Below are 24,629 nucleotides of genomic sequence, written 5' to 3' on the forward strand. Positions count from 1 at the left end.
TCAAAAGAGATTATTCAGGCAACAGACTTTTTTCAGGCTGATTGAAGGGGCAGTTTGATAAAACGTGACAAAGAGAGAAATTATTTTAAAAGTAAAAGCATGAATTTACCCAAAGCCATCGACATCTATCTTTCCGTGGATCCTGTAATGAACGTTGTCACTTTGGCATGTAGAACATGTCTCTTCTTCCATCACCTTCGAATTAATTGGATTGTAAGGGGGAGGACCAGGCGAGGAGGGATGGGGGGGTAGAAGGCACAGTGGCTCCGTTGCTATTTGTATCCCCAGAACATTTTGAAGTCAGGTAGATATTAACCTAATAAGGGAAGCCCCACTGGCTTTCTGTCTCCTCCAGACAAGAAAACAGCATAATTGTGTCTGTGCCTCTCTTTCCAATTGTTCTACTGTAACACGGGTTGAGAACTAACTACAGATTCTAATTAACTCAAATTAGACTGATGAGAGGGATGATAAGCACTACAACGTGAAGATTAGGAAATTAATCCTAATGTTAAACCTCAAAGACATTGGGTACAAAGGAAATAAATGTTAAAGAAGCAAATTGGGCCACTAACTACTTCAAAGATGTTGGAAATTAGTGCTAACCAAGCAGTGGGTTTAACCCATTTGAAGGAGAGTTCTTGACTTTCTGCAAGGAAGGGTTTCAGCACCTAAAGGCCAATAGCCTGCGTTTCAAAATGGCGTCAAGCCTTCTCTTGCACTTCTTGTGTTTGATTAAGTATTTATCATTAGCTCAGGAATGGGATGGGTGGAAGTGATGGGGATAGAAAACTATGTTACTGATTTAAAAATAATTTGTTGAAAGCACAGAAAATTTAGAAAGACTGGGTGTTATATATTATAGACATTTGTAAAAGACATATAATGAGCACTTTTATTCTGATAGTTTGAGGAAACCACTTATTAACTATAAATACACATTAAATGAAATTCCTTACTGAAAATGTGCACACTTTCTGCTTTCCCACAGTGTACAGCTTATTAAAAATGTTACTTTCCTATTGTTGCTTCTAATGTTCACTGATTTTTCTGAACTCTCAATTGTTTACTACAAAAATAGGCTTAGAAGACATATAAATGACCAAGAGACACTTCAAAAGATGTTCATCATCACATGCCATCAGGGAAATCCAAATCAAAACTATAATGAAATATCACCTCACACCTATCAGAATGGCTAAAATAAAAAACACAAGAAGCAGCAAGTGTCAGCAGGATGGTGAAAAAAGGAACACTCCTGTACTGTTGGTAGGAATGCAAACTGGTACAGCCATTGTGGAAAACAGTATGGAGATGCCTCAGAAAGGTAAAAACAGAACTACCCTACGTCTAGCAATGGCACTGGTGGATATTTACCCAAAGAATACAAAAACACCAATTCAAAGGCATACATGCACCCAGCATTATTTACAATAGTCAATTTACAGAAGCAGCCCAAGTGTCCCAAAAGAGATGAATGGATCAAGAAGATGCAGTATAGATAGTTAATGGTGTATTACTTAGCCACGAAAAAGAATGGAATCTTACCATTCACTAATACGTGGAATGTAGGAAACGAAACAAAGGGGAAAAAAGAGAGACAAATTAAGAAACAGACTCTTAACTATAGAGAACAAACTGGTGGTTACCAGAGGGGAGGCGGACCAGGGCGGGGAGGTGGGGGGGCGGATGGGTGATACAGGTGATGGGGATTAAGAGTGTACTTGTGATGAACACTGGGTGTTGTATGGAGGTACTAAATCACTATATTGTCCACCTGAAACCACATAACATTGTATCTTAATTAACTGGAATTTTTTTTTAAAAAAGAGAAAATAGGTTTCTAGAGAAAGTTCATCTTTTTCATGTTGCAAGGTTCTCTTACACCAGTCATGTTGTTTGAAATCTGTATTATACGACAGAAGAAGAGTTAAAATGGTGGAGGAGGAGGAGGGCCCTGAGTTTGTCTCATCCCTCCAACACAGCTAGATAGTTAGATTATGTATAAACTCATTTGTAAGTATATGTTTGTAACTCTAATCCATGTAATGTGAAGAATTTAAGAAATAAAGTAGGGGCTCCTGGGTGACACGGTTGGTTAAGCACCCAACTTTGGTTTCGGCTTGGGTCCTGATCATGAGGATTGTGAGACTGAGCCCAAAGTCAGGCTCTGTTCTCAGCACAGAGTCTACTGAAGACGTCTGTTCTGCCTTTTCCCTCTGCCCCAAACCCCTCACTCTCTCTTTCCTAAAAAAAAATAAATAAATCTTTAAAAGATTTTTTAAAAATAAAAAAATGAAAACCCACTGCAATAATAAAATAAGAGCGATTTGATTAAAATTTAAAAATCAGAACCACATCAAGGAAGAAACCTAACATGAAACCCAGAGGACATATAATCAAATATCGAACTAAAAAGTTTTAATACACTAAAGAAAAGACTCTTTTTAGGCTACATGACTCTCATTATTAAAAAAAAATAATAAAAAGATGGAATCATACTAGTATCTCAGAAGAAACAGTATTTTCAAGAAGTATATTCTTAGAAGTTTTTCAAGTAAGAATTCACACTGTGGCATACAAAGTAATAATCTCTTCCATAAGACTGCTTATAGTAGATGTTTGGCACATTTATAAGAAGAATATCAGTTGATATTCCAAATAATATAAAAAAGAGAGCTTTGATAAAGTGACTTAAGCTGATTTGTCCATTCTCAATTATTAGGCTCTTTTTGGTTCGTTTCTAGTCCCTTCTCTAGAGGTAGGGAATGAGGTTAGTAATGAGTATTGCGTTCCTTCCCCAGCAGACCAAGTGGGATGTTACAACAGAAGCAAGTCTCAGAATCAAGTCTGCACATACAGATTTACTACCAACAAGGTATGAAAACATTCCAACAACTTACTCTCTAAAGTAGGTAAAATTCCAACTCTATCCCACAGTTATTCACCAGTACAAGGCATCAATGGTTCTCAGGCCCATTTGACAAGTCTTGAGAATCAGCCAGTCATCTAGTTGACTAGATGAGGTGCATTTTCTATCCTGCCCATGAGCCATGGGAAAAATAGGCGTCCTAGCATTAGGGCACTGCTCTGAAGAACATCAGGAGGCTGGCTTGCCATGTTCTCATATTATCTTTACAACTGGAAAAGCATTTGAGACATTCTCCCACTCTGTTGTGGATGGAGATGGTGATATTAGAAGCCATTGTTATTGGAAGCTATACGACACTGATTAGCAACTTTGAAATGTTATCTATCTATCCTAATTAGAATGTTTCAAATGCCAATAATCTATTCTAGTATGTAGGTTATACTGAATGTATCCTATCCGTATATCATATTATGTTGAAGTATTTAAAATACACTATAGGCAATGTAACAGGAATTGTTCTAACCCACCCATGAAAAGACCCAGGGTTTTCCAAAGACATCTATCAACTCTTTCTCCTAGATATCTGCTAATACAGACATTCTCCTTTACTAATATACACAAGATATTCAATTTGTAATAATAAATAAAAGCATTCTTCTTTTTAGTACCCTATGCATAGTATTTTATGTTTCAAATTATTTCCCATATGTTAATTAATTTGTCTACCAAAACCTTGTCAATTGGAACACCATTGTGACCACTTACTCTGTTATACAAAAAGAAGGAGAAGGGCTTACCATGATGAAATGATGTGTCCAGGGCCACACAGCAAAGTTTGGCAGAGCTGTCGTTTCTAGTTGTATGGTTTTCCATTCGGTAATTTTTCTTAGTGACCTTTTGTGACATAGTCTCTGATGTTTTTCCAGGAAAGTCTACAAGAGGAATGCATTTAGATTCTATTACTGGGTTTACTTCCTCTCATTATTGAATAAAATGATTTTAAAACATCCTCTTTGGTTCGGTAAGCAGATGCTTTTAAGGTCTCTGATGATTCCCAAAAGGAAAAAAAAAAAAAAAGAAGATGATAGGAAAGAGTTTTTCAACATGGAACTCAACTGTAAATTCAACTCTCTCCTTCAGTGAAATGTGAGTAGAACCTATACTTCATTAAAAAAAACACATAATAATTACCACATACTATGCCTAATTGAAATACAGATAGACATTTTAGTCCACTTATTTTGTATGGCAGAGCTAGAATATTGGAGTGTTTCAGAAACAATTCTCAAACTTAATGGTGTTCTCTGGCTTATAATTATATTAAATTATCTCAATTGTATAATTCACTTCTTTTCTAATATCAATACTTTCTTCAAAACAGAATTGGCTCCTCCTAGGAAATTATGTTGTTTCATGAAAAAAAGCATCAACTATGAGTCAGACAAAAGGAGTTTGCTCTGTCCCCTGTTTACATGTATTTGCTGGTTGACGTTGCCTCATTCCTCGCTGTATTAAACCTGGGTCTAAACTCCCGCAGACGCAATGCAGTAATGAGAACCTCATAAGGCTTCGGGGGAATATCGAATAGGGGTGAAATACGTTGGGGTGTTTTGTTTTCCAGGCCAACTCTCACTTCCTGCCTCACATAAACATCATCTTCTTTGAGCGCCCAGCCCTTGTGGGCAGCCTCTTCCTCACCTTACTGGATACACTCCCCTCTGCTCTTTTTTGCTGATCTCTTATTTACTCTCTGTCTTATTGGCCTGAATCTGCGGCTCTCTCCTAAGGCAGGTAGCCCACGGGGAGGAAGAACAGAGGAGAGTATTTCATCACTCTCCCTAAGCTCTGCTCCGAGAGCAGTGCCAACACAGAGCAGATTCTTTACAAAGAAGTTTGTTGAATGACTAAATGGTTGAATAACTGAATGGAATGCCATGGAATGGAAGAAATATTTACCCATCTGTTTCTCAAGGTTGTTGTGAAGATCAGAAAACAAGCATGTGTGTTGGACTGTTAAAAAACTCAAGCCTTATGTGTTGGCTAATTCAATAAAAAATATATATATATATGTAAATGGTATATATGTATATAAATATAAAAATATATACTTGATATATGCATTTATATATAATAAAGCATACATAAATATATTTTATTATATAATTTTATACATATATTATATATATATATAAAAAACTCAAGTGCCCCACGGTTTCCCTCAGCTTGCATAGCCTTAATAAATGTTCAGGGAGTTGAATTAAGCTGAACCAAAACTGAGGAAACATGTACCACGACTGCACACCTTCCCGATGTGTGCGGACCCTCTGCAGGTTCCGTCCAAGAGCCCTCGCACGAACCGGCCGGCCTAGAGCTGGCCCTCCCTGGCAGGGCCCTCGCAGAGGTTGAGAACTGCGGGGGTCTCAGACCGCCCAAACCTAAGGAGATATGACAGGTAACCAAACGGGAAACCGCTGGCTGCCTTGGGCTCCCTGAGATTTACCTCTAACAAGGCAGACTTGTCAGCGGGCCCTTTGCAGGGGAAATGAAGCGACGAGCAAGCGCGGGGCATCGGAGGCGCCAGCTCCTGACAGGGTAAGGTGTGACCCACTGAATCCTAACCGCCGCAGACATCTGGAGGGGGACGAGGGAGCCGGGGGATGGCCAGGGGCAGGCGAGGCTGTGGGGGAAACGAGGTGTATGCAGAGCCCACAGAGAGTAGAGGAAGAAAGGGCAAGTGAGATTACTGGTCATCTGGTGTCTTAGAGCCCACGCAAAGCAAACTTCAAGCACAACAGCAAACACAACCTTTGGGTATTAGTGTCTCCAAAAGGTATTTACCAAGTGCAGTCTGGCTTGATCTCCCAGACTTGGTTAAACATGCATTTTGTTAACGCTGGGTTTCTGACTTTCTGTTCTTTCCCTTTTTTGTTATTGTTGTTATTATGGCTACTTTTGAAAAATTTTTGTTTAACACCTCGCACGCTTTATCACTAGAATCCTGATGCTGAGGAAATCAAGAAATAAAGGAAAAATGAGGAAAGGAGAGAAAACCCCATAGAGCATTTTTGAAATGGCTTTGCTAATCGAACAACGTGTAATTCAACATTCATAATTCCTAAATATATTATTACATAGATCTGGATTTTAATAATTTTATTAAATCTAATAGATACACAGTTCTACATGCATTATGCTCCATTTTAAAACACTGATATTTAGGAATTAGCAGGCAATTCATTTAACTTGCACCGTTTTTATAAACTGCCTTTTCTTAAAATGACAACAGGATCAATGGCAACATCAAAATATGTTTTATTTGGGGGCTAAGGGCACATCAGCATATCAAAGCATTTTAATAGGTCATCGTACTTTATTATATGAGGAAGAAGTGAAAAAATGAGATGAACATTTTGATATGCTTTTATTATGGTCACTTTATCACGTTTTACCAAAGTGCTTTGTTTATATGAGCATTGCCCCAACTGAATCCAAGATCTAGGGAAAGGGGAAGGATATTTTGTTCATCCTTGAATTTTGAATAGCTATCAAAATGTTTGGGGCAAAATAAGTTTTTAATGTAAATATTTAATGAATAAAAAATGAATAAAAATAGATCTTCTACATACCACCATATTTGTTGTAAGAACAGTTTCAGAAGGGTGGAAATTAATTTTTCTAACATCTAACACAGCTCTCCTTCTTCAGTCATTGAAACTAGTTATGTATGTATAAAATATATGAAAAGATAAATTTTTCCAATGGTTTCATCAGTGGCAACGAATATTTAATTGATAACACTATATTTTCAGCTCTATGAGAATTAACAAGTAACACAGAAGGGTACTTAACACAAACATTCACAATAAGTCAGAGAATAAAAAGCATTCCATCTGGGGCACCTGGGTGTCTCAGTTGGTTAAGCAACTGCCTTTGGCTCAGGTCATGATCATGGAGTCCGAGCAGGAAGCCTGCTTCTCCCTCTGACTCCTCCCCTCTCATGCTCTCTCTTTCCCATCCTTGCTCTCTCTCTCTCTCTAATAAATAAATAAAATCTCTCTCTCTCTCTTTTTTTTTTTAAAAAGCACTCTATCATATAATGAACTTTTATCTTTAAATGGTATCTGGAATCTACAGAGCATTAAGAGGACACATTTTTCTCCTCTGAGACACACAATCTTCTAGGAGACCTTCAATGAAAGTGGTATAATTTGACTGATAATAATTTTTGGAATGTAATTTATATAACAAAATGGAAATTTTTACTCCTTTTGATACCTACATTTTATTTGTACATTGAAAAATCTTATTAATAGATAGGGGCAGATCAACTAATATAACACATTCCCAGAAAATCCAACTCCTTACTTCTCAAGGACAGACACAGGGCTCACCACGAAGATAAGGAAATCACAGCAACAAAAGTTTCTCTTGTATCCAGACAACACCAGCTAAGCCCCAACAAACCCAGCTGCACACAACTCTAGAAAAAAAAAAAAAAAACATCTCTTTCCCTTCCCTAGATCTTGGGGAACCACTGCAAGACTAGTGCATCCATCGTTAGCATCAGTCACCAAAGCAGCAACAGATCTTTGGAGAGAGCCCATTTCTCAGCCTCAGAGGGTATGGCAGCAGCAACAGTAAAGGCATTTAAAACAATCATGGTTAGATGTGACAGAGACTTTGTGGGATTCTTAAGCCTTCTAGACTTCTCGACTTGAAGGACTTTTTTTTTTTTTTTTTTTTTTTAATTTGTGTGAGATGCTGTTTAAGAGTCAGAAGACCTTTGTTTGAGTTGTTGGCCAGCCACTAACTAGCAGAGTGACCTTGGTTATTCTTTCTTTCTTTCTTTCTTTCTTTTAAGATTTTATTTATTTTTCTGACATAGATCACAAGTAGGCAGAAAGGCAGGCAGAGAAAGAGGAGGAAGCAGGCTCCCCGCCAAACAGAGAGCCGGATACCGGGGCTCGATCCCAGGACCCTGGGATCATGACCCGAGCCAAAGGGAGAGGCTTTAACCCACTGAGCCACCCAAGTGACGCAGATTTTTTTTTTTTATATGAATTTCTTAGCTCTAGTTCCAGAAATTCTGATCCATTATGTTTGGTATGGACTTCATCCTAGGTGATCTTAACAGATCTCCATTCAGTTAGAAGACATCTAACCTAATCCAGGCCCTTTACAGATCAAAACCCCCCAGTCCAGCAGAAGGAAGGAGTAGAGAATACAAGAAAACATTGATGTTAGTACAAGGACCACATGCCGGTTCTCATTTTCAGATGAGACGGTTTCATTGCAGGGGGTGGAGTGTTAAGATTTTTGAAACCATCGTCCATGATGTGAGTTACACACAGCCCTTCCTCATGTGGGATTAACACTATTTATCAGCTGGACAATTTTACTTCCAGTCTAGCAAAGGTAATCTCCAATCGCAGCCATTCTCCAAAATATTATAGTTTCTGAACCTACAAATTAACGAAGGTATTTCAAGTTAAAAATAATAATAATAAAATATTGGTTATATTATCTGTTTTCCCCACTGAAAAGCTTTTCAATTTTTCTGATTATATAAATAATACATAACCTTTGTGAAACTTTAAATAATACAGCAAATCGTGGGGGAGGATGAAAACATCCTCTGAGATCCTGCTACTTTGATCTGTCCTTTTGTAGCACTTGGCTGAATTCACCACACATCTTTTTTCAATCTTTTATATTTATATATAAGACAGTACAAATGGGATTAATATCATTCATGCTGGGTCACTTGTTCTTGTGAACTGACATTGTCTCCTTCTACCCCACAGCTCCCCCATCCCCTGCTTACTAGCTACATAGCCAAAAATGACCTATCTGGTATGTCTCTTTATACCTTTTTCCATGCATATAAAATCATATACACATACATACAAATACACAGGGCCCATATAAACCACATTTTGTTACTTTGCTTTACATAAATGAAATGTCCATATTTCTCTGCATCTTGCTTTTTTTTTTTTTTTTTTTTAAGATTTTATTTATTTAACAGACAGAGACCACAAGTAGGCAGAGAGAGAGAGAGAGAGAGAGAGAGAGAAGCAGTCTCCCTGCTGAGCAGAGAGCCCGATGCGGGACTCAATCCCAGGACTCTGGGATCATGACCTGAGTGGAAGGCAGAGGCTTTAACCCACTGAGCCATCCAGATGCCCCTGAATCTTGCTTTTATATTAGCTATATATCATGAATATCTTTCCAGGGGCATATACAGAGATCTCATTTTTTTCCTTTTGATGGCTAAGAAATATTATATGAAACTATCGCAATTAAACTCCCCAAATAACAGACCTTCACCTGGTTTCCAAAGGTGCCAAATACATCTTTGTCATTATATCCTTATGCACTGACACTTTCATTTCTATGGGGTAGAATATAAAGGGTGAGACTACTGCATGAAAGGACATGCCAATTATTAATTTCAATATATAGTGCCAGAATGTTCTCCTAAAAGGCTGTGACTATTTATGCTTCCATGAGTAATGCATGAGGCTTCTCTTCCTCATTAGTTACCACTCCAGGTTGGGCCAGTCGGAGGGGGAGAGGTGATGGCCTATTTTTCAGTTCATTTACATTATGAATGAACTTCACTCTTAGCGAAGCTGGACATCTGTTTTATATTAGCTATTCATACTTCCTCTTCTGTACTTGCCCTCCTGCTTTATGTTTTAGTGCAGGATCACTAATACTTCGTAAGAACTCAGAGATCAATATAACGATACCATGAAAAATATAAGTGCTCTCTGTGTGATAGCCTTTGGGGGAAAATACACATACCCATACACAGAAAATGGTCTGGTTTACTCCCCAAATTCAGAAAACTATTCTCTGTATGTATTTCAGGCTGATTAAATAACCATTTTCCTGGAGTAAAAACTGATGAAGCCATTCATCTCTACCTTTCATTATTTGGTTTTAATTATAATTTTTAGAACAATTCTCTTAAGGTAAAATTTACATGCTATAAAACCCATCCTTTTAAAGTATATGATTCAGTGGTTTGGGGATATACTTGCTGATATTTTGGGATACTGTACCATGATCACTACCATCTGCTATTGGAAGATTTACAACATTCCAGAAAGAAACCCCATACTCATTAGCAGTTACTCTCCATTCCCTGCCCCACCAAGCCCTTGGCAACCAGCAATCTATTTTCTGTCTCTGCAGATGTGTCTGTTGTGGGCATTTCATATAAAGGGAATCATGCCTATGTTGCCTTTTTTGTCTGGCTTCCCTTACATAATGAGCTCAAGGTTCACACATGTTGTAGCACAAATGAACACTTCATTCTTTTTTGTTGGCGACTAATATTCTATCGTATGGATATATCACATTTTGTTTTATCCAGCTAATGGATGTTTGGGTCAATCTGATGTTGGCTTAAATCCAGATTTGACAATTATTTATCTTGTGACATGGCTAAGTTAAGACAAATGAAGCAGGAGTGGGTGTCAAAGAAGGACACTGAACCACAAATGAAGGCTTCCAAACATCCACTCCCGTACAACCCTTAAAAGCAGATCTGCTTGATGATTAATTACTTGCCCAAACTTCTGACTTGGTGGGCCATCTAATACCCGGTTTATGAGGGGCAGTTCAGGCCATGTGGTCATTCTGATGTCCCATGCTTAGTAGTTCAAGACTCCAGGGGGCGCCTGGGTGGCTCAGTGGGTTAAGCCTCTGCTTTTGGCTCAGGTCATGATCTCAGGGTCCTGGGATCGTGTCCCACATAGGGCTCCCTGCTCAGCAGGGAGCCTGCTTCTCCCACCCCCCTCTCTGCCTGCCTCTCTGCCTAAATAAATAAAATCTTAAAAGAAAAAAAAAAAAGATTCCACAAGAATCAAAAGCCCTCCAGGAACTTTCTCCAAAGAAGGAAAGAATATGTTGAGGAGAATGCAGATTTGCTCCCACAGCCCAGAGGTCTGCACCATGCTCCTCCTACTGGGGCTGGCTGGAGACTCCTCGGGGAAGCCCTTTTCACCACAGATACTTAGAATTCTTGAATCTGCCGCCAGGAGTCTGCAGGGGGAGAAGCAAAGGGCCCTGCAGCCTGGACTTGCTACAGAACCTTCTCTTCGGTCCCTACTCGAACATGGCGGGTTTAGAGGTGACTTGGTCAGTGGCGGTAGTAACTGGGAGAGTATACTGCCCACTTTAGCCTGGCACCACGGGGTCGGGGTGGGGTGTTCTGGGAGTGCTTTGTGGAGTGAATGAGATAAACTGCTGCTGCTGATGATGTAAGAGACCCTGGCTGGGATGACACTGACAGAAACCAGCAAATAGGAAGTAGGCCCCTTCCTCCTGCTCTTGCCTTTCAGTCGTATGATGCTAATGGCCGATTCTAATAGGAAACCTGCTGGAAAAGGGAAAAGTTATCTGCAGACTCCAAGTTCAGCATCACAAACCAGCGCAGAGAAGAGTGTATTTGGAGAGGACATCCACGAGCTTACTAGTCTGCACGGGAAGAACAGAGTATGAAATGGATCATCAACGTCATCCCCTGCATGACATGTATAAAAGAAGGATGTATTTATGGAGAAAAACTGAGAAAAACGAGACTCACCTGTAATCACACTATTTAAAAAATGCGACACCTCTAATCTCCTGATTACGTACATACACACACAGTTTAATATTAGCAAAAAATAGGGTCATATTCTACATGCAATATTTGAAACTAAATTTTAAACTTAATAATCTAATATACTGTTGACATCTTCATCATTAAATAATCCACATCAACGTTATCATCCACAAGGATATTGAGTATATCTCTCTATCGCAGGTACTACTATAAATCATTTGCTCATCTTTGCATGTGTTAAGTGCTTTATATTATTAATAAGCTATACTTTGACAAGTTTCTTTTCAATTCTCTAAAAACATTGGTCGATATGCTACATTTTGGAGAAATGTTCATTCATTCTAATGACATTTTGTTGGAATCTTAACAATATTTACTCTGTACAGTCTCTTTGGAAGTAGTGTTTGTCACACACCGGAAAGCAATTTCTTGAGTGACAATTCAGAGGCAAACTCCCTCCCCTTCTTCCTTCCCTATCTCTCTCTCTCTCTACCAGTCATGATATGATGTTAGACTGAGGCATGGCTTCGATTACTGTACATTCCTCTCTAGAGAAGAAATTAAGTCCGCAAATGGGTAGAGAGAGACATTCTTTGAGTGTGGGTCGTGGTAGGAACAGCTGGGTGGAGACTGAGGGAAATCGCAAGGACATTTTACATGGATATAAATGGAATTGCTTAGCACAAAAACTTTGAATTTTTTGTGCTAGGAGAATAAATTAGAATTGAACATTTTTTTCCCTTGCAAATATTAAATACTAAAACTTAAAACCATCTGTGCTCTTTCTGAAAGTTTAAAATGTGAATTTAGGGAAGTCAAAATGAAAAAAAATCTAGGTGGGGGCTGGTGGGTTGCCAAGCAACACTGCTAATCTAAGATCTCACAATCAAGTGCCATAAAAAATTTGGCCACAGTAAGTGTGTCCCTGAAGCAAGTGAATCAGCTTCAGCTCTTTCTGGAGGAGTTTGTAGGGAACCCAAAAAAGTCCCCAATGGGAATGAAATTGTCTTCAGGCGGTTTTCTCTTTCTTCGGCAATGCAAACCCTTATGCCTTAACTCACTGGTCCCCAAATCAGATACAGACAAGGATCTAACACATACGCTCTCGCATCCTAGGAAGGTCCTCACAGCGAAGTGAGAGGACCACCTCCATATGCAGAGGCTAGGAATCCCTACCTGTATCCAAAGGACAGAAGCCCACGGCTAGAGCTGACTAACTGGGAAGTGGGAGTTCCATCTGGATCTCCACATCAGACTGAAGAACGAGAAGAAGATGGAAAAGCTCGCCTATGTTCTTGTTCCTGGAAACGTTCCACTTAAATTCAGATGATCTCTTTTGCTGCCTGCCCAAACACTGGTTCCACTCGTGGTGTTTTGTTTTTGTTTTTGTCTGTTTGTCTCCCCCACCCCCAAACTGCCTTGAAATGGAGTTTGTTGAAGATAAGGATTTGTTGTTTTCCATATAACGAGTCTGGTCAAGTGAACCTTCTGAGAATTTTAAGGAAATGATTCAAAGTTGTTAGTGGGGGTTCTTCCTCACATATAAAGACCTGTGTTTATTTAAAAATCAAAGACAAGTAAGCCCTGATTTCCTGTGAGTTTAAGAATGAGCATTGATGGAGATAAATGATCCAGGAGAAAGTCCTCTTGTCTGATATAAACTCTGGCAAGAATGAGAAGAAGCCTAGCATGGGTAATGATATTTACATATATGCACTGATTTCTAATATTTTTTTTCTGGAATGCATGTACATTTTCTAGTCGTTTTGAGTGAAGATGACAGAACATGTAACTGCCGGCCTGGAAATTTGTAATTGGATGTAGACCCAGTTAGGGAAGTTCTGTTACCTACCAACAAAATTAGTTAAAGTTTAGTTAAAGGGGAGAAAACACTTCTGGATTTTAGTCTTTGAGAAGGTAGGTCCCTCTGATTTTAATGATTTTTCTTGTTAGAATATCTATAATTGTTTATGTGAGTAAGTTATGTTATTTGGCTTAATTACGATAAATAAGGGTATATACAGTGCTTACATAGATTAGGTGAATTTTTTATAAACTCCTACTATTAGTTGTTACTGGTAGCTCAAATTAGATGATACCATAGTCCTTTGATTTTTCAGTGTGTTATTGGAGATATAAATTGATATGTATTTTTTTATTTTATAGAGATGTTACAATGGAGGCACTATAAATGTATTATTTACGTTGCTGAGGTGCTGACTGATGACTGTTATTTATTGCTAAACTAACTTCTAACCTTGAAATTATGAAAGTTATGGTTTTCAAGTCATATAGGAGTTATATTTCCTATTTCCAATTGCTAATCCTTTCAAATAAATAATTATTCTCATTTTTTTGTAGCAGAAGTTTGTAACACTTTAAAGATTTAAAAGCATTATCAGTTGATTCTAGAAAATATGGAAAATATGGAAACACAGAGAATGTTTGAGAGGAAAAAGTCTGTCTGCAATCTTATCAATCAATCATTATTAATTTCCTTTCAGTTTTTAACTCTTTCTCTTTTTTATCATGCTACAATGTCCTTTTTTTTCCTGTAGTGACAGTTTTTATATCCCCTTTCTTTTATATTCTGTGGTTACTGTATATTTCTATGCTAGAAATGTATATAAGATACTATATAACTTTATTTCTTTGGATAAGAAACTATTTTTTTTTTTTTAATTTAAAGAAGTAGTGATTCGTGTCCTCATGTTATCCAATGCCTCATTAACAGGTCGCCTTGACGATTCAGTAAGTCTTAAACAATGAAGCATGTATTCTGCTGGCTATTATGTATCTTGTCTCATTGTAAATGTACTCATCTGAAGAAAGGATGTGAGGACAGTTCTTAGTGTTCCACGCACACACTCAATCCAGCAGTGTTTTCTAATTGTGGTTATCGTTAACACTTGTTTATCTTCTTTTGGAAGATATTACTTTTGTTTTATGATAAGCTGCAGTCAAGAACTTGAGAATAATTCCAAGTTTTATCTTGAAATTTGCACTTAATCATCTCTTGTTTTCTTCTCTTTTGAAATATGAAATTAATACTCTAGAAAATAAAATAAATTATATTTGTTTAAATAAGATCGTGTCTGAAGAGGAATCATCACCTAGTCATTCCTAGTTTAGAAAGGTTATTTTGGCAACTATACTTTAAATATCTGTGTATTTATTTTAAATATCTTAATATTTAAATAGCTAAATGCCTGTATAATTTTATGAGCTGTGTTTTATTAATATGCAGTATACATTGTATCTAGAGGATAACATTTAAAGAATGTTATTGAATAAGTGCAAAATTTATGGCTGTGATTCATTGATATCAAATCATTGATAATTTAATATTAGTTAATGACCAGTATTTTCCTGGAGAAAAGAGTGGTGTATTTCCGCAAACGCAATTCTTACTTCAGCCAGTATGATTCACTAACACCTAGCCTGTGTTTTTATTTGGTTTATACAAGAGTATAAATCTGGAACTTGGTTCGATAAATCATGCCTCAAGTTATATTATCCCATAATGAAATATATGTTTTGGTAGATTCTTTAATCACTCTTAAGCCTTTAGCGATTACTATAGAACAATGCTTATAAGCACTGAGTGTAGACCAGATTGGCTGTGTTCAAACTCTGGCTTTGCCATTTGCAAACCCACTGGCTTTAGGTAAGTTATTAAATCTCTCTGTGCTTTAGTTTTTCGTGTATAAAGTGAAAATATCAGCTACTATCCTAAGAATTAAATTAAGTAATATATTTAGTGTAGTAAGAAGAGTGCTTGGCATATAGTAAGTGCTATTTACATACATAAGTGTATGCAAATACAGGCTACTATTTTTATCACTATTAATTCAGCATTCTTCTATAAGCTGTGAGGACTTTTAAAATGCCTGCTTTCATAAAAGTTTAAAATGCAATAAAGGGATGAAAATCATATATAAGACACAATAGTGAAAAAATAAAATACTCGTAGGATGATCCTTCTACTTTTAGGATAACATTATTTTGCACATATTTCCCATCTTAAATATAGTTATAGCCTTTATAAATTCTAATTTAAGTTTCAGTAAGTCTTTACTAACTCTGTGACTTTGGGAAAGATACTTAATTGCTCTATAACCCAGTTTTCTCATCTGTAAAATGGGAGAATATAAATGGTATCTATCATAGGATTATTGCGAGGAATGAGTCAAATGTGTGAAAACAGTTTCCCAGGAAAAATTGGAAGACAGGAAAATTTCCAGGGAAATGATGAGTAAACAGGCATTTAAACAGGAGAATTAATGAGTTTAGGTAATTCTTGCAAAAGAAAAAAAATGTTTTTGTTAGGAAGACAAGGTATCTTTACTTCTCATTTCCTAAAGAGAGAATAACGAATTAAAATATAGCTCTTAAAAAACATGACTCTTGGCAGGCTTTTTTTTTTTTTTAATAGGAGAGACTAGATGAGGTTGCGTGCTGAAATAAAAGAGCTTATAGATGCGGGGGCACTGAAGCATGTGTGTGCACATACCCACACACCTGTGTGTTTGTGTGTGTATTGAGAAAGAATTTAGGAAAAAGTTCCCAAGGAGGTGGAAGATGGAGAGTCGGTAACGCAGTAGAAGCATTAACCGTGGATACAGAGGTGCCTGAGTGGCTTAGAAGGTTGGGCATCACCCTTCAGCTCAGGTCATGATCTCAGGGTCCTGGGATCGGAGCCCCACATCAGGCTCGCTGCTTGCTGGGGAACCTGCATCTCCCTCTCCCTCTGCCTGCTGCTCTGCCTAACTGTGCTCTCTCTAATCTCTCTGTCAAATAAATAAGTAAAATCTTTAAAAAAAAATCATGGATAGAAGGGAGTCCTCACCAAGTAAGGGCAATCGTTTCTAGCCGCGACCTGTTTTTTGTACTTGATTTGCATTATCATCTCTGATGATTCTATTTTTTTTCTGTGAAATTCAGCGTCAGCATATTTGCTAAAAAAGAAAATACTAGAACTCAAGAAAAGTGGTGACCAAATAGCACTCACTATGGGCCAAGCACTCTTCTTCCTGCACTACCTATATTCCTTAATTTAATTCTTAGGATAGTAGCTGATATTATTATTTTCACTTTATACATGAAAAATTAAAGCATAAAGAAATTTAATAGCTTTCCTAAAAAAAGAGGGGGATGGGAGAAGGACCTTGTTAGGGACACATAAAAGAATTCTAAGTCATGTGAAAGCTAGTGATCCCGTATACTCCTGAGGTCTCATTTGAAATCCTTTAATTTCTAAATATTTTTCTCTCAGGACCCTAACTTCCAATGTCCTATCTTCCAGATAATCACACACATGCTAATATTTACACATCTGCAGGTTATTTTATGCAAATACATTTAAAATAATATTAATATGCATTCCTTACATTGTGTGGTACTTGAAATCTATGAAGTTTTTTTTGTTTTTCCCAAATTCAACACCACAACTTCCAGCCAAGAAATGAAGTCTAACCAAAGGCCTAGCATTTGCTTCTGTTCAGTACTGTCCTGGTGTCCAGTCACTGACTTTGTAAAGCCTCAGATAGGATCAAATCTCTTCCACAAATACATACAGGACAGAAAGTTCCAGAAACCTTCATAACTTGTGCTTTACTGATTCCCAGATGGATTTGGATGAATAAGGTGGTTTTCTCAACTATTTCTCAGTGCAACTTTATGTAACTCTTGTATCAGTTGGCCATTTAATCGTCATAATGAAACCTTGAATTCTGCATACAGAATATAGATCCTTCCTTACTACGGTCCTCAGGCGGCAACATACACTTGACTTTTACTCATAAATCCCTTTGATATGCCTCACCTGTGGGCAATGGCCACAGCTATGAACTGATGCAAGCAGGTTGGCTCTTGTCCAGAATTCAGTTGTTTGCCTTCTCAGTTGGGAATGCACAGAAGATCTTGGCAACATGACTCAAGATTTTTTTTTTTTTTAATTATGTACTAAGGGAGATTATTGAAAGCTATTGTGTTTATCTTATCAGTGATTATAATAATGAGCAAAGGCCAAAGAATGCCATGTGCTTTTCAATAGGTAATTTTATTTATCTGACTTCATAACTTAATGTGACTTCTTAGCTAGGACAAAATGAAAAATGATAAACAAAAGTATTCACTCTCGAAATTCTATTACATGTCGGCCAAGGTTAGCTTGCCTGGCTATGGACTATCAGACCAGAACTAAGCACAGAGAACCTTTGTGTGTTTGGGCACCCTTCCGTGTGTACCCGTTCTTCCCCAGGAGGGCTCACGCTGAGAAAAGGGAAGCAGCTCTGCAGACCAGGGGTGCTTGCCCCGGCTCTCGGGGCTCAGTGTCGCTGGGATCTGGCCTGTTCCTCACAGTCAGGCCACAGCATTCTATTGAACAGAAACAAGTTCAGAGAACGACAAAACACAGCAAGACCATTCTGTAAATGTGCTGGATCAAAGCAAAAACAAGAACATTTCATAACCACGTCTTCAAAGATAAAAACCAGAAACACTGGCCAAATGATTAAAAAGGCCCAGATTACCCTAATCTGGCTATTACTGCCTTCTAACCAAATTCAGCTTCAGCTGTGCTCCCTTGTTCCCTTCTCTTTCCTCCTAAAAAAGCATTAAGACGCCAGATCAAAGAACTGTCCTCACTTCCTGAGGGCAGCCACCAATCCGGAGCAAAAGCAAAAGCCTTGCTTCCTTGAACTCTCCCTACAACTACCAAACATATCCCCTAATCTTTATTTTTTTTTCCTTTTCTTTTTTTTTTTTCTCCCCTAATCTTTAAATCCTTTTTCATCTCCCTTCTACTGGGATGCTCCTATGGTTTTCACAGTGCATGTTCTCTCTCATTGCAATGAATGAGTAAAAGCAACTATGTTCTACTAAAAACATGTTCCAGAGGTTTTTGGATGGAGAGATTTGACCAATCTGTATGATGAGTGTCCAGGAGCCAAAGGAAAGGTAGAAGGGCCCTCAACCAGAAAAGACAGACATAGGCAAAGGACACAGAGATTGAAAGTAGCAATTGAAATTCCTCTAAGTGTGCAGAAAAAGGGAGATTAGCCCAGAAAGACAGAGAGAAGAAACACTGCTAGAGATGATATAGGAAGAGAGGACTTGAGAAGGCAGGTGGCAGTCACAATGGAACATTGGAGGCTGCTGGTGGTGGCGTGGGGATAACTCACGCATGCACCATTGGTATATTCAGTCAACGAGACTTTACCAGGTGCCACCAACAGGCACTGGGTCCAGGGTATGCAATGTTAAACAAAGGAAAGACTATTTCTGCTTCCTGGATCTCACAGTTGGTGGGAAGCACAGGGAACACACATTACTCAGTTAATTGCAGAGGTAATAATTGTTCTTGTGAGCTGTGCTCTGGAGGGAAGTCTCTGAGGCTAGCAGAAACCATACAAGGGCAGAGAGACCCTGAATGACATCCTTGAGTAAGCAGCTTTGGACTAAGATCTGCAGAACAGGTAAGATCGAGCCAGGTGAAGGACAATTCAGAACAAAAGAATCCAGGCAGAGGGATGGACATGAAGGCCTTCTAGTGGCAGAGAAGAGAAGTATAAGAACATGAAGTCAGTGACGTTGACGTGGCAGTGGGGGTGGGACACCCTGCATAAGAGAACACAGAGGTACACAGGGTTGTGATATGCAGATTATAGGACAGGCATTGGCCAAAAACAGCCTGTGAGTCTAAGCTAGCCTATCGCGTGTGTTTCTCTGTACCCTCTGGTTGGATCACAGCCACCTCTTCTCACAGTGTCCGTGCTCATTTGTTCATTACCGGAACTCATTATCACAGAGAAAGCACAGCCCAGGAAATGTAAAGAATTTATCATGTAGCGCCTTGGGAGGGAAGGTTTGCTGACCCCAGTTGTTTTTTATGCCAGGAGTTTTGTTTTCATTTATTTATTTATTTGTAATGTGACTGGATTTTTTTGCTTTGTTTGTTTTTAGAGCAGGAACATGTGAGTGGGAGGGAGAGACGGGGTAGAGGAAGAGGGAGAAAGAGTCTTAAGCAGACTCCGCACTGAGTGAGGAGCCTGACCCAGGGCTCCATCGCACGACCCCAAGAATATGACCTGAGCCGAAATCAAGAGTCAGAAGCTTAACAGACTAAGCTACCCAGGGGCCCCAGAGAGAAATAAAATGCCATCCGTGGTATTGAAAAGATACCTCTGGCCATAACATGGTGAGCTCATTGAACAGAGGCCAGAGAATGTGTGAACAGCCCCGTCAGGAGGCAGTGGTTATAGTTTAGGTGAGAGATGAGATGTTTTAGAATAGGGTAGACGTGGTGGGGATGGAGGGAAGTATGATGAATTGGATCTTAAAAATGGGAGAGAAGAGAGGTTAGGGAAGACTTCTGGTGGCTGGCCTGCACAATGAGAAGGAAGGTAATGTCATTTGTTGTGGTAGAAGATGCTCAAAAGGGAACCAGGATTTTGAAGATTGATTTTTACCCAAGGAAGAAGATTATGAATTAAGTTTGAGTATGTCAGTTTTGAGGTGACTTTGTGATGCCTGAGAGAAGATACACATTACACTTCTAGAGATTAAAGAAAGATATTATGTATACGCATAGTTCCGACAATGGTAATAAACAATTCAGAGCTAATCCAAGGAGATGAATGAGGATCCAGGTCCAGAATCAGAATTACCCTGATAATACTGGATTTGAGTACACTAAGGGCTTCCTGTTGCTGGGATTTGACCTCCCCAGTCTAAGGTGGACAAAGTAGAGAATGGCAGACATCCCTTATAGGAGGGAACAGATGGATGCTGAAAAGGAACAGAAGGAAAATGTTCTGTTTGAGAACAGAACAGCCCATGAGAAAAAGAACAATAAACAAGGTGCAGGGCTAGGCACAAACAAGAACTTGAACACGAATCATCTCAACCCATGGGGAAGCCTGGCATTAATGAAGGTCACGTTCCCACACAACTCACCAAACAGATAAAACTCTTCCTTCATCCAAAAGTGAAATGGCCATGTAGATAAAAGGGATTAGAAGTGTTTGATATGGCTCTAAGTTGGCGCGTTGAGACTGAATACTGTTTTCCATATGGTAACATGAGGGGAACAGATAAATTATTCTGTTGATAAAAGGCACCAAAATCATATAAAAGACAAGACATATATAAAGGGTTCGGATTCTTATGTTCTAATTTTAGGAAAGGAGAAACTATGGAGCCAATTTAGATCCAAGAAACTCATTAATATAATTACATTTGAATAAACCAGCTAATAGGGGATTAGTGGACATAAGAAGACACTAGTAAGAAGTCTAGGAAGGCTTGGCCATTCTTAAGAACCAAGCACTGGAGGGTGATGCACTCCTGAGCCTGAACTTTGAGCAGTAAAAAAGCCTCGATGTCTTTATCTCTCCAGGATATTCGCTGTGGTGGATAGTCAATTTCATGTAGCTGGTGTACTAGGACAGAGCTCATGAGAATGTTTTAATCACTCCTGCAAAACAAGCCCATTCTTTGTTACTCATAATTCAATACAGAGCCACCATTAGAACTGGATGTTGAGCTCGCTGGTTAGTCACCAACTGACTATATTTGCAGTGGGAAAATAATGGGTGCCTTTGTCTTTTCGGCAAGTTCAAGAGCCTTTCATAAAAGTAACATTTTCTTCCCATAATGTCCAAGTGGTACTTCTTTTATGATTTTAATTTTTCCTCTTAAATGTTCATAAGTTCAGAAGTTATACATGTTTGTTGCCCAAACTGAAATATTCTGGAAGTAGACACAGTGTAAATTGAAAGCCTCCTAGGAAAGCATGTCACCTGTTCCCTTGTCTCTTTCTCTCCCTACAATATCTTAGCTATTTTGACTGTATGTACCTACTGAAAGTTATGCCTACATTGACAAACAGAATTTTCTTTATATAAATAGAAGTCATGCTTATGGAGTACAACTCTTATTTCTATTGTTTTTATTATTATTATTTACCTTGCTTCTAACAGATAGATCTCCTTGGATAACCGCTAGGTAACACCTAGTACCGGGTGTGGATGTCAGATGTTTTGTGGTATTCAGAACCCAAAGCCACATTTTTAAATGATTCTTAGAATAATACTGTGAGTCTTGTGAAAAAAAATATTTTAGATCTGCATCAAAACTATTGCCCAGATCTTACCTTACAATCACAGGAAAGACAACAGTTTCATGGAAAGGGCAGGGAAGTAGCTCAGCTCATCCTTTGACCCCTCTGTGCTCACTTTGTAAACTGAAATATTTGAGTTCAGATTATTTGGAATATTCCTGCTAACCCTAGAATTGTATATGTGCTCAGTATTAGAACCGCCAGTTTTAGTGAAGAACTTCTCCTATTTGTCAAGTATCCATTATCTATCTGCATTCAATACTTCATGCAAACTGAGGGACATAAACATGTTACATTGATTGAAAGATAATTTCTGGTTTCCCCTTGAATTGTTATTCCCAACAAGTATTCTCTGATAGTACTGGTGATTTTTTAGATGCCCTGATCTTTAAAAACAGAGAAATAAGAATCTGGTTAAAAAAAAAATAAATAAATAACCAATTAGTGGCCAGAGGAATAGAATCAAGCAAACTAAAGTACAATTTTCTTTTTAGGGCGAAGAAGGAATTTCTCTTCAGTTGTGGGAAAGACATGCAGGAGATAAAACACTAGAATAGAAAAATTCCTGGGAGCCAAGTATGGAAAACAAACTTATCTTTGGTCATTCAGACTCCTGGAAATGACTGCTGCACCCCCTTGTGGTAAGTGTAGGAAGCTACCGCCCTGACAGCAAAGCCTTTCATCCTAGACACAAACCCCTATACTACCTACTTGGATTACAGTGACAGACTTGCTTTCAAGGGAAAAATGCAAGGCGTACTCAAGTGGATGCCCCAAGTATGATTCTATTTCAGATATAGGCTCAACATCACCAAGAGAAAAATGCAGTTTAATCTGGAACCTATAAGCGACAAATTCCCATTAATTGTATAGGAAGTGAAATGTTAAAAGAATTAGTTATTAAAAAAAAAAAAGTTGCCCCTCTCTATCGTATCATTAACTATTCTCTTACTCTGCTTTTCTTTGTACAATTTACTACTATCTGACCTCGTATGATGATATGTGTTTACCTGTTTGCTGTACCCTACCCCACCCCCATATTGGATAGGGTAGGGACTCCCGCTTTCGCTTGTGCTGCATCCTTAACCCCTAAGTGAAGTGGTGGGTAGTTGATAAGTATTTGTTGATATTATGAAGAGTCTGTATTGGGAGCCAAAAGACTTGAGTCAAGGAGAGCAATGAAGTGTTTATCAAGATGATAAAGCTTACCTTGAAGAGAGGAAAGAGAACGGAGACAGTCACTGTTTTGAAGAATGAAGGGCGCTTGCTAACTCGGAGTGTGGCTTTAGGGAAGGAGAAGGAGGCTGCTGGTGGTGTCACAGAAAACTGGGCAGTCAGTTGGAAAGTACGTTTTGGCCAGATAATAGGTTAAGCTCTTGAAGGTCTGTGGCTGAGGGGGAGTTAGAGATCTCTAATTACAGTCCAGGCTTGCCAATTTAGCTTTATGGTAGACATGGCAGCTGAGCTGCGGGATTAGATAAGGTTTCTGTGGGACAAACTCTAGATGCAGTGAGGAAGAAAACAGAGGACCAAACCTTAGAGTTATGTAAGCTCTCCTTGAAACAGACCTTAAGCACTGCGGTCCATTCATAATTTACACATCCATTCTCACATGGCTGTCGAGCCCCAGCTATGATGATTCTGGGGGACTCACAATCTAGTAGGGAAAACTAGCAAAAAGGAAAAAGTTACACACATGAGCCATCAAGAAGAATCAGCCACTCCAGCTCCAGCCAACTCTGAAACTAATGTTGCCAGATCTTACGATCTTTTAAGACAAGCTGAGTTTTTATGTGGGAATTTCTAACACATAAATATAGGACATTGATTAAAATGTGTGGAGCAAACAAAGGATTTTTGCTAGCCAGATAAAATTTACATCCAGCTCTACTGTAATCCCAATCAAGAAGAGATTCTTCTATTTCCCTCACCCTTTAAATTGTGCCATCTCAGGCAACAATGCTTTTGGCCCTGTGAAGACAGGATTCAATAATTTGGTAGAGATGGATGATTTAGGAAGGACCACTGTAGAGTGGAAGATAGGATCGCTCTTATTAATACGTCTGCACGTGTTAGGAATACATGCTTATTTATTTATTCAACAAATGCTTCTAGAGCTCATACTCTGTGGTAGGAACTCAGCATGTAAGGGTGAGCAAATTAGATAATCTACATTTTGTTTAGACAGATTTCATCAGATAGGAAAGGAATTAGGATCATTACCAATGGAAGGAAGAGGAACCCTAACAGCTAAAATAAAGAATCTGGCTGAAACTGCTTTAATGTTCATGAAAAAGCTAGGGATGGAAGTGGAAGGTAATTTTCCTAGGTGGAGTTTATCTATGTATATTGCTGGGGGAGGGTGGGTAGAGACTGTGAAGAAGGCCTTTGAAATACCTATAATGTGCAGGAGAAAAAGCAAAGTCATGAAAAATATAATATATCACCTATGTAGCCTGTAGGAAATGACAGCAAAGATTAAGTTTGAATTGGATACCAAGTAAGTGGATTCCAAGATTTCTTTGTGTAACAATAAATAAACTATTTTCCCTTTCCACACAGTACATGAAAGAGACACACACTTAGATATGTATGTGCACATATGTGCACAGACACACACATACACCAAACAAAAGTTTCAGATATTGGGGCGCCTGGGTGGCTCAGTGGGTTAAGCCTCTGCCTTTGGCTCAGGTCATGGTCCCAGGGTCCCAGGTCCTAGGATCGAGCCCTGCATTGGGCTTTCTGCTTCCTCCTCTTTCTCTCTCTGCCTGCCTCTCTGCCTACTTGTGATCTCTCTCTGTCAAGTAAATAAATAAAATCTTTAAAATAAATTAAAAAAAATGTTTCAGATATTAATATTTACATTTCCTACAGGACACCCTGAAAATTTTTCCATCTTTTTTCACTTCATTTTTAAAAAGCACTGATCATGACATACTTAGAAGCTAATTTCACATCTTTGAAAACAATGGATTAAATAAAATAGTGACAGGTCATTGTGTATTAGCCCT

General features: G+C 38.5%; 1 long non-coding RNA gene across 3 annotated transcripts in view; it reads right to left on the reverse strand.

Moving 5' to 3' along the window:
• Positions 1 to 3,674: 3,674 nt before the first annotated feature.
• The window catches only part of LOC101679630, a 118,842-nt gene continuing 97,887 nt past the window's right edge, over positions 3,675 to 24,629 (reverse strand). For all 3 annotated transcript variants that reach the window (XR_001182233.1, XR_200683.2, XR_006601981.1), the window contains one exon: positions 3,675 to 3,804. This is a non-coding gene — a long non-coding RNA (uncharacterized LOC101679630). The remainder of the gene's footprint in view (positions 3,805 to 24,629) is intronic.

The sequence above is a fragment of the Mustela putorius genome, unplaced genomic scaffold (genome assembly GCF_011764305.1).
Source record: "Mustela putorius furo isolate JIRA1106 unplaced genomic scaffold, ASM1176430v1.1 tig00003854_pilon_pilon_pilon, whole genome shotgun sequence".
In the NCBI taxonomy this organism is placed as follows: domain Eukaryota; kingdom Metazoa; phylum Chordata; class Mammalia; order Carnivora; family Mustelidae; genus Mustela; species Mustela putorius.